Here is a 7852-nt window from a genome sequence, read left to right on the forward strand (position 1 = left end):
GCTGAGGCACAAGGATCACTGGAACCCAGGAAGCAGAGTTTGCAGTGAGCCAAGATTGTGCCACTGCACCAGAGCAAGATTGTCTCAAAAAATAATAATAAAATAATTTTTGAATTAAAAATAAAGATTCAACTTTTTACTTTGTTTTCCTAGCTAGGATTTGAACCTATATCCTTTTACTTTAATTTGAAGGGTACTGAGGGGAAAGAGGGACAAATATGCTGTTTTAACTTCCTCTTCCCTATTAAAGTTTTACCAAAGCATCTAAACTTCAATCTAAGAATCACTATCATGTGTTCTTTTGGAAAACTTTATTTTGTTATAATAATAACATTGTTACTAACAACTGGCATATACAGCACCTAGCACTGTTCTAAATGCTTTATACATATTAACTAATTTAGTTCTTACAACAACTGTAACAACATTTTACAGATGAGGAGAGGCACACAGAGAGACTAAGTAACTTCCCGAAGTTGTACAGCTAGTAAGTAGGGGTGCTGAAATTTGAACCAGGCTGCTTGACTCCAGGAGTCAGTGCAACTATGCTGCTATTCAAAAGTCTGGGGAGAGAAATTTTTCTGTCCTGTTTTCAGTGGTCACCTAGAATAAAATATTCCAATTTTCTCTGCAAGTCAAATGTGCTTATTAATCCTCTCCAACTCAGCAAAATTTCAGATGCTTCATTACACTATAGGTATATATGCCTATGATCTATTCTGGAGAGCAGAAATAAGTGATGAAATCATGAAGTGTGAAATTTGTTTCAGCTCATTTTACAGAAACACAACTTCAGGCCAGGCACAGTGGCTCACGCCTGTAATCCCAACACGTTGGGAGGCTGAGGCGGGCAGATCACCTGAAGACATGAGTTCGAGACCAGCCTGGCTAACATGGTGAAACCCCATCTCGACTCAAAATACAAAAAAATTAGCCGGACACCGTGGAACACACCTGTAGTCCCAGTTACTCGGGAGGCTGAGGCACGAGAATCACTTGAACCCGGGAGGTGGAGGCTGCAGTGAACCAAGATTACACCACTGCACTCCAGCCTGGGCCACAGAGTGAGACCCTGCCACAAAAAAAAAAGTTAAAAATTAAACTCATTAGTCAAGCATGCTAGATATTTAAGTCATAGTTATCCTTGACTATGTAAAACCCAATGTTATCATACATTAAATACCAGACAAATATTACATGTAGCAATCTTAAGTGACGGCTTAAATGGCAGCAGGGAAACTTAAATTTACACAATCATGATTTATGATTCCAACTTTTCAAGGGGATTAAGGATGCTATGACTGAAGGCTCCAATCCCTGTAAATACCCAGGGCCCACCTCACTTCTTCTTCCCCCGTCAGCCCTTGTTTATTTCCTTCAGAATACTTGTTTCAGTCTAAATTTCAACATTTACCAAATACCTATGTTTTCCACTGGAATAAACTCCATAAGGATAAGAACACCTATGTCTACCATTGTATCCCAACATCTAATGAGTCTTCAATAAATATTTGCTAGATGAACAAACATCTGCAAAGGTAAGGGTTGATACACACAGTCACAATCAAGAAATAGCTCCACAAGGTCTGATGGGAATATTTCTGACCTCAGAAATAAACAGTACCCAGCCTGGATGACACACCGAGACTCCGTCTCAAAAAAAAATAAAATAAAATAAAATAAAAAAAGAAATAAACACAGTACCAAAACAACACACAATGAAGAAAGAAAAAAAATTTGGGTAGAGAAGTGAAGATTATTAACCCTAAGAACAGAGGAAGAGACAGAAAATAAGTTAGAAAAGGAAGGAGGCCGGGTGCTGTGGCTCATGCATGTAATCATAGCACATTGAGAGGCCAAGTTGGGTGGATCACTTGAGGTCAGGGGTTCAAGACCAGCCTGGCCAACATGGTGAAACCAGGTCTCTACCAAAAATGCAAAATTAGCTGGGCGTGGTGGCACGTGTCTGCAATCCCAGCTACTCAGGAAGCTGAGGAGGGAGAATCACTTGAACCTGGGAGGCTGAGGTAGCAACGAGCCGAGATAGCGCTGCTGCACTCCAGGAGGCTGGGTGACAGAGCGAGACTCCATCTCGAAAAAAAAAAAAAAAAAAAAAAAAAGTAGCAAGTTGCCCAAGAACTTAAATAACATCTGTTCATTGTTGTTGTAAAACAGCATAGAAGTTAACACTTGAAGAGTACTTTATCCTTTTAAAGCATTTTCACATACTTTTTCTCAACGTAATCAACGTAAGTATTATGATAGGCCGGCACGGTGGCTCACACCTGTATTCCCAGCACTTAGGGAGGCCAAGGCAGGTGGATCACCTGAGGTCAGGAGTTTGAAACCAGCCTGATTAACGTGGTGAAAACCTATCTCTACTAAAAAAAAAAAATACAAAAATTAGCCGGGCACATGCCTGTAGTCCGAGCTACTAGGGAGGCTGAGGCAGGAGAATCGCTTGAACCCAGGAGACGGAGGATGCAGTGAGCCGAGACTGCACCATTGCACACCAGACCGGGCAACAAGAGTGAAACTCCATCTCAAAAAAAAAAAAAAAAGGATTATGATGGATGTTTTACTTTTCCATTCTTTAAATACAGACTCAGAAAAGCATTCAAAGCCTTTGATTTGAATCTCAGCTCTACTATACCTACTGTGTGATCTTGGTTAAATTATTTATTGTCACTGAGCTTCAGCAAAAAAAAAAATGGAAAAAACAGTATCTCTATAAGGAAATTAACATCTACTATAAAGGACTCTTACAAGTATTAAATGAAATAACACATGTAAAGAACATGACACAGTAAATGCTCAATAAAGGACACTAACCTTCCCTACAGCCTCCTTAAATAATTTATACAAGACTTCTCAGTAGTAAACCTAGGGCTTAAACCCAGATCTCCTAATTACTTAATCTATTTTCTCCTTACATTACATTGGCAGGCTGCCACATAGTACTGGACACATAAATACATTCTGACAATAAATAATCACAAAATTTTTATCCATCAGTAACTAATTTTAGCTGTGCAAAAACAAAAAAAAAAATTGATCATATTAACCTGGGGGAGCTAGAAAAGATAAAATATAAATGACCCCAAACCACAGGACAGGCTGTACCAGAACACTTCTGTACAAACAGAAATTAAGACACTGAAAGCTCTGAGTTTATGAGGAACAATTGGAGAATGAAACAAGAATGACTGTGATTAAAGGAACTTAAGTTTTTTGGGGATAAACCAAACCACTGGGCAAAAAAATGTGGATTCCACTCCAAAATAACTCTATCAAGGCTGAGGCATATCTTGGAAAAAGACACCTTACTGTGCTAACAACGAAACATTTTCTCTTATTCCTTTAAGAGTGAGATGAATTGGAAGAGTGAGAGAAACTGTCAACTTAAACAGACAACATTCACCAATATGCTTGAGGACCATAATGTTTGGATTCGATATTAACAAGCACCCTAAAGTTACATGATCAAAACAAAAGTTTTATAAGTATCCTAACACATATTGAAAATATTGTGAAAATTATACAGTATAAAAATATATGGCCAGGCACGGTGGCTCACGCCTCTAATCTGAGCAGTTTCAGAGGCCAAGGTGGGCGGATCACAAGGTCAGGAGATCGCGACCATCCTGGCCAACATGGTGAAACCCCATTTCTACTAAAATACAAAAAATTAGCTGGGCATGGTGGTGCACACCTGTAGTCCCAGCTACTCGGGAGGCTGAGGCACAGGAATCTCTTGAACCCAGGAGGCAGAGGTTGCAGTGAGCCGAGATTGCGCCACTGCCTCCAGCCTGGTGACAGAGCAAGACTCCGTCTCAAAAAAATAAATTTAAAAAAATGTAAGCCAGGTGCATGCACCTGTAGTTCCAGCTATTGGGGAGGGCTACTTGAGCCCAGGAGTTTGAGTCCAGCCTGAGCAACATAGGGAGACCTCATCTCTCAAAAAAAAAAAAAAAAAGGTTGTATATGATAGGCCCACAATTAACATCATACTCAACAGTGGGAAGGTGAAAAAAAAAAAAAAAAAAAAAGTAAATTACTACTTTATTAATAAAAATAATTGTTTTTTAACGACATACATAACTAATATTTTTCAAGCGATGTACATAACTCTGTTCCAGGTCAAGTTCTAGAAGTTCAAATCTTCAATCATCTCCAAGAACTTTTTTACTAAAAGACAGAATTCATTTACATTCTGAACCTGTTCAGTTTTTAAAGGAAATGTCAAAAGAGAACCCAATCTAACATTAACAGAACAATGCAAGATTTAACCAAGTAAGTTAAAAGCTGAGTGAAAACACAAAAAATTAGCCGGGCATCGTGGCCTGCGCCTGTAATCCCAGCTACACGGGAGGCTGAGGCAGGAGAATTGCTTGAATCCGGGAAGTGGAGGTTGCAGTGAGTTCCACTGCACTCCAACCTGGGCGACAGAGCAAGACTCCATCTCAAAAAAAAAAGAAAAAAGAAAAAAGAAAAAGAAAAAAAGTTGAGTGAACTTCTATCACAAAGCATGGGATAAGTTGATTAAGTTGATAAGCTCTATCCCTGTAACCTCCCATCAACACCACCAAATTTCTTGGCCTCAATTCACCTTAAGCCTCTGCCAATTATTTCCTGCAGAAACATAATAAAATATTCCTAAGATTGCTTCAAGACACTCACAGCAATTTCCATTTGTTATTTAGCATTCATTAGGAGTCAATGAGATATTCTTTATAACTCTAAATTCTACACAGAACTTATCAATTCCCAGTGGACAATGTTGCTTTCTTCTCTACATTCTTTTATCTGATATACATTCTCTTCTACCATAAAAACTTTTTCAAAAATGCACATTCTTAGCTTAACTCCCCAATCTAGATTCTCCATAAAGATAGTCTGGTGGCTCTTCATTAATCCCTTTCTGGGAGCACTGAGGTCGTGTAACTAGGAAATTGCTCATGATTAAGGGCCATTCATTTAAATCTTGCTGACCTCACACAAAAAATTAAAGGAACAGTAATCTTTCCAAAACTTATACAAGAATACTAAAATAGTGGGAGAATGTAGCCTTGTACAGTCTCCACTCAAGGACTAGGAACTGAATCTCTATACCCTTAAAACCACTCTCTTGGCCGGGCGCGGTGGCTCATGCCTGTAATCCCAGCACTTTGGGAGGCCAAAGCAGGTGGATCACGAGGTCAGGGGTTCAAGACCAGCCTGGCCAAGATGGTGAAACCCCATCTCTACTAAAAATACAAAAAATTAGCCAGGTGTGGTGGTGGTGCCTGTAATCTCAGCTACTCAGGATGCTGAGGCAGAGAACTGCTTGAACCTGGGAGGCGGAGGAGGTCTAGTGAGCTGAGATAGCACCACTGCACTCCAGCCCCGGGGGCAAAGCAAGACTCTGTCTCAAAACAAACAAACAAACAAACAAAAAACACCCTCCTACTGATTCTACATACTTTGGAAACTTATCCAACCCAGAATGACCTCAAGACTGATTTTTTTTTTTTTTTTTTTTTTTTTGGATACAGAGTTTGGCTCTTGTTGCCCAGGCTGGAGTGCAATGATGTGATCTTGCTCATGGCAACTTCTGCCTCCTGGATTCAAGTGATTTTCCTGCCTTACCCTCCCGAGTAGCTGGGATTACAGGCATGCACCACCACGCCCGGCTAATTTTGTATTTTTAGGTTTCTCCACATTGGTCAGGCTGGTCTCGAACTCCCAACCTCAGGTGATCCACCCGCCTTGCCCTCCCAAAATGCTGGGATTACAGGTGTGAGCCACTGCACCCGGCAGGCTGATATTTTTTTTTCCCCAACAAAGAAGTGACACAAATTAGGATCATGACACTGAATCCGATGAAAATGAGAGACTTAGTCCCCAACCTTTCCAAGTTGGGAAGGAAAAGAGAACCACAAAGGAGTTTCATTTAAATATCTCAATATTTGAATGATTTCTACATACAGCCTTTTTTAGCTTTTGTATGTGCAGTGACCAAACTAGTAATCAAATATAACAAAACTGGGCGGGCGCGGTGGCTCATGCCTGTAATTCCAGCACTTTGAGAGGCCGAGGTGAGCGAATCACTTGAGGCCAGGAGTTCAAGACCAGCCTGGCCAACGTGATGAAACCCCACTTTAGTACAAATACAAAAATTAGCCGAGTGTGGTGGCGCACGCCTGTAGTTCCAGCTAGTCAGGAGACAGAGGCAGGGGAATCGCTTGAACCCGGGAGGCAGAGGTTGCAGTAAGCCAAGATTGCGCCACTGCACTCCAGTTTGGGCGACAGAGCGAGACTGTCTTAAAAAAAAAAAAAAAAAAAGAGAGAGAGAGAGAGAGAGACTCCTTGGTTTTCCTTTGGATACTCCCCAGAAAGCAGACCCTCATACAGGACAAGCGTTTGCCTTCAAAGTCTTGACCATCCTCTACTAGACTAACCACAAACACCATAGTTGTTAAGACTTCCAAAGAGGCTGGGGAGAAGGAGGATAAACCAACCAGGAAACAATGTAGACAACAAGGTTATCAGGAAACAAAGTAGGCAACAAGGTTATCAAGAAACAAAAAGAAACTGTCATTGCTACACTAGCTAAAATGATACAGACTTTGAAAAGCTAAACAGCCAAGAAACCACATGGTTCCTTTACTTCTGAAGCCTCTAGTGACAGGATTTGTATTCCTAACAGTCTATATTCCTAGGAAAAGAGGGATCACAGACGATCAAACAACAACTCACTGTTTTCATAACTTGACTGGTAACTGGGGGAAAGGGAACTGGTAAATGACAACAAGTGACTTACAGTGCATTTACTGATCTGTTGGGGATATGGGGGGAAGTCACGTTCCAGACATCAGCCTCAGTTTCCCCACCCAAAAAAGGCGAGAACATGACACTTCGCTCAGAGGAGCCAGAGGACCTTGTTCCATACGCCTCCACCTACTCAAAGGTCCCTTCAAACGCTGGACTCAGTAGGGGTCCCCAGTTCAACTGAGGCATGACACCCGGAGACTTCGGGGTGGGGGGAAAGGATAAAGGAAGGAAGGTCAAAGTGCGCAAAGCTCTGTCGGTTCCTGGAAAGCCATTTTCCCCACACACTGGGGGTGCCCTAGACCCAACATCTCCTCCCAAAAGAACCACACCGGGAAGCCCCAGCATCTCTCCCTCCTTCCGGCTTCTCCCTCGGTTCCGGGCTGCCCCTCCGGCCGCGCCCCTCAACGCAGTCCGGTAGCCCCTCCTCTGGCAGTGTCACGGCGGCCGGCCCGCCTGCCCACCCGCCGGCGCCAAGGTCTTCTCAACCCCGCGGCGGAAGGATGCCGGGCTGGGCCTCCCAGGCTCCTCCTGGGCCTACCTGCAAGACAGACGGGAGCTCGGTTTGCAGTCCAGCGGACAAGCTGAGCCACAGGGAAAAAGAAGGAGGAGGCACGAATAAAGCAAAGGGTCCGTTCTACCGACCGGCAGGAGAAGGCGGCTTGAGCGCGGGGCCTCGCGGATAACTCAGTCCTCAACCCGGCGCCGCCGCCGCTCAGGAGACATCAAGCAAGAAGACGGCGCAAAAGATCACCGAATACAAGAACGCCCCAGACATCAAAGGAGGAACGCCCAAGCAATCGTTCAAGGAACCGCAGCCGAGCGCCGAAAAGCAGCTCAACTCCTACTCAAAGTCCGACTCCTGTCCGAGGCATAAATAAACAAACCCAGATCATAAGCCACAGGGTAAAAAAGAGCCTGCGCTTCTGCCATTTTCTGTGGGTCCGCCGGCAGTTAAGGTTGTTTAGAGAACTGTAGTTTCTCGTGAATGTGTTGAAGATCAAATCATAGCGCAATAACACTTGTTGTCTATAGCCCCGCG

At 42.9% G+C, this 7852-nt stretch overlaps 1 protein-coding gene across 1 annotated transcript in view; it reads right to left on the bottom strand.

Moving 5' to 3' along the window:
* Positions 1 to 7597, bottom strand: part of AMBRA1 (autophagy/beclin-1 regulator 1) — a 197754-nt gene extending 190157 nt beyond the window's left edge. Inside the window, exon 1 of the mRNA XM_012001381.1 lies at positions 7352 to 7597. The gene's annotated coding sequence lies outside the window, so the exon portion shown is untranslated. The remainder of the gene's footprint in view (positions 1 to 7351) is intronic.
* Positions 7598 to 7852: the final 255 nt, after the last annotated feature.

The sequence above is a fragment of the Mandrillus leucophaeus genome, unplaced genomic scaffold (assembly GCF_000951045.1).
Source record: "Mandrillus leucophaeus isolate KB7577 unplaced genomic scaffold, Mleu.le_1.0 Scaffold66, whole genome shotgun sequence".
Lineage (NCBI taxonomy): Eukaryota > Metazoa > Chordata > Mammalia > Primates > Cercopithecidae > Mandrillus > Mandrillus leucophaeus.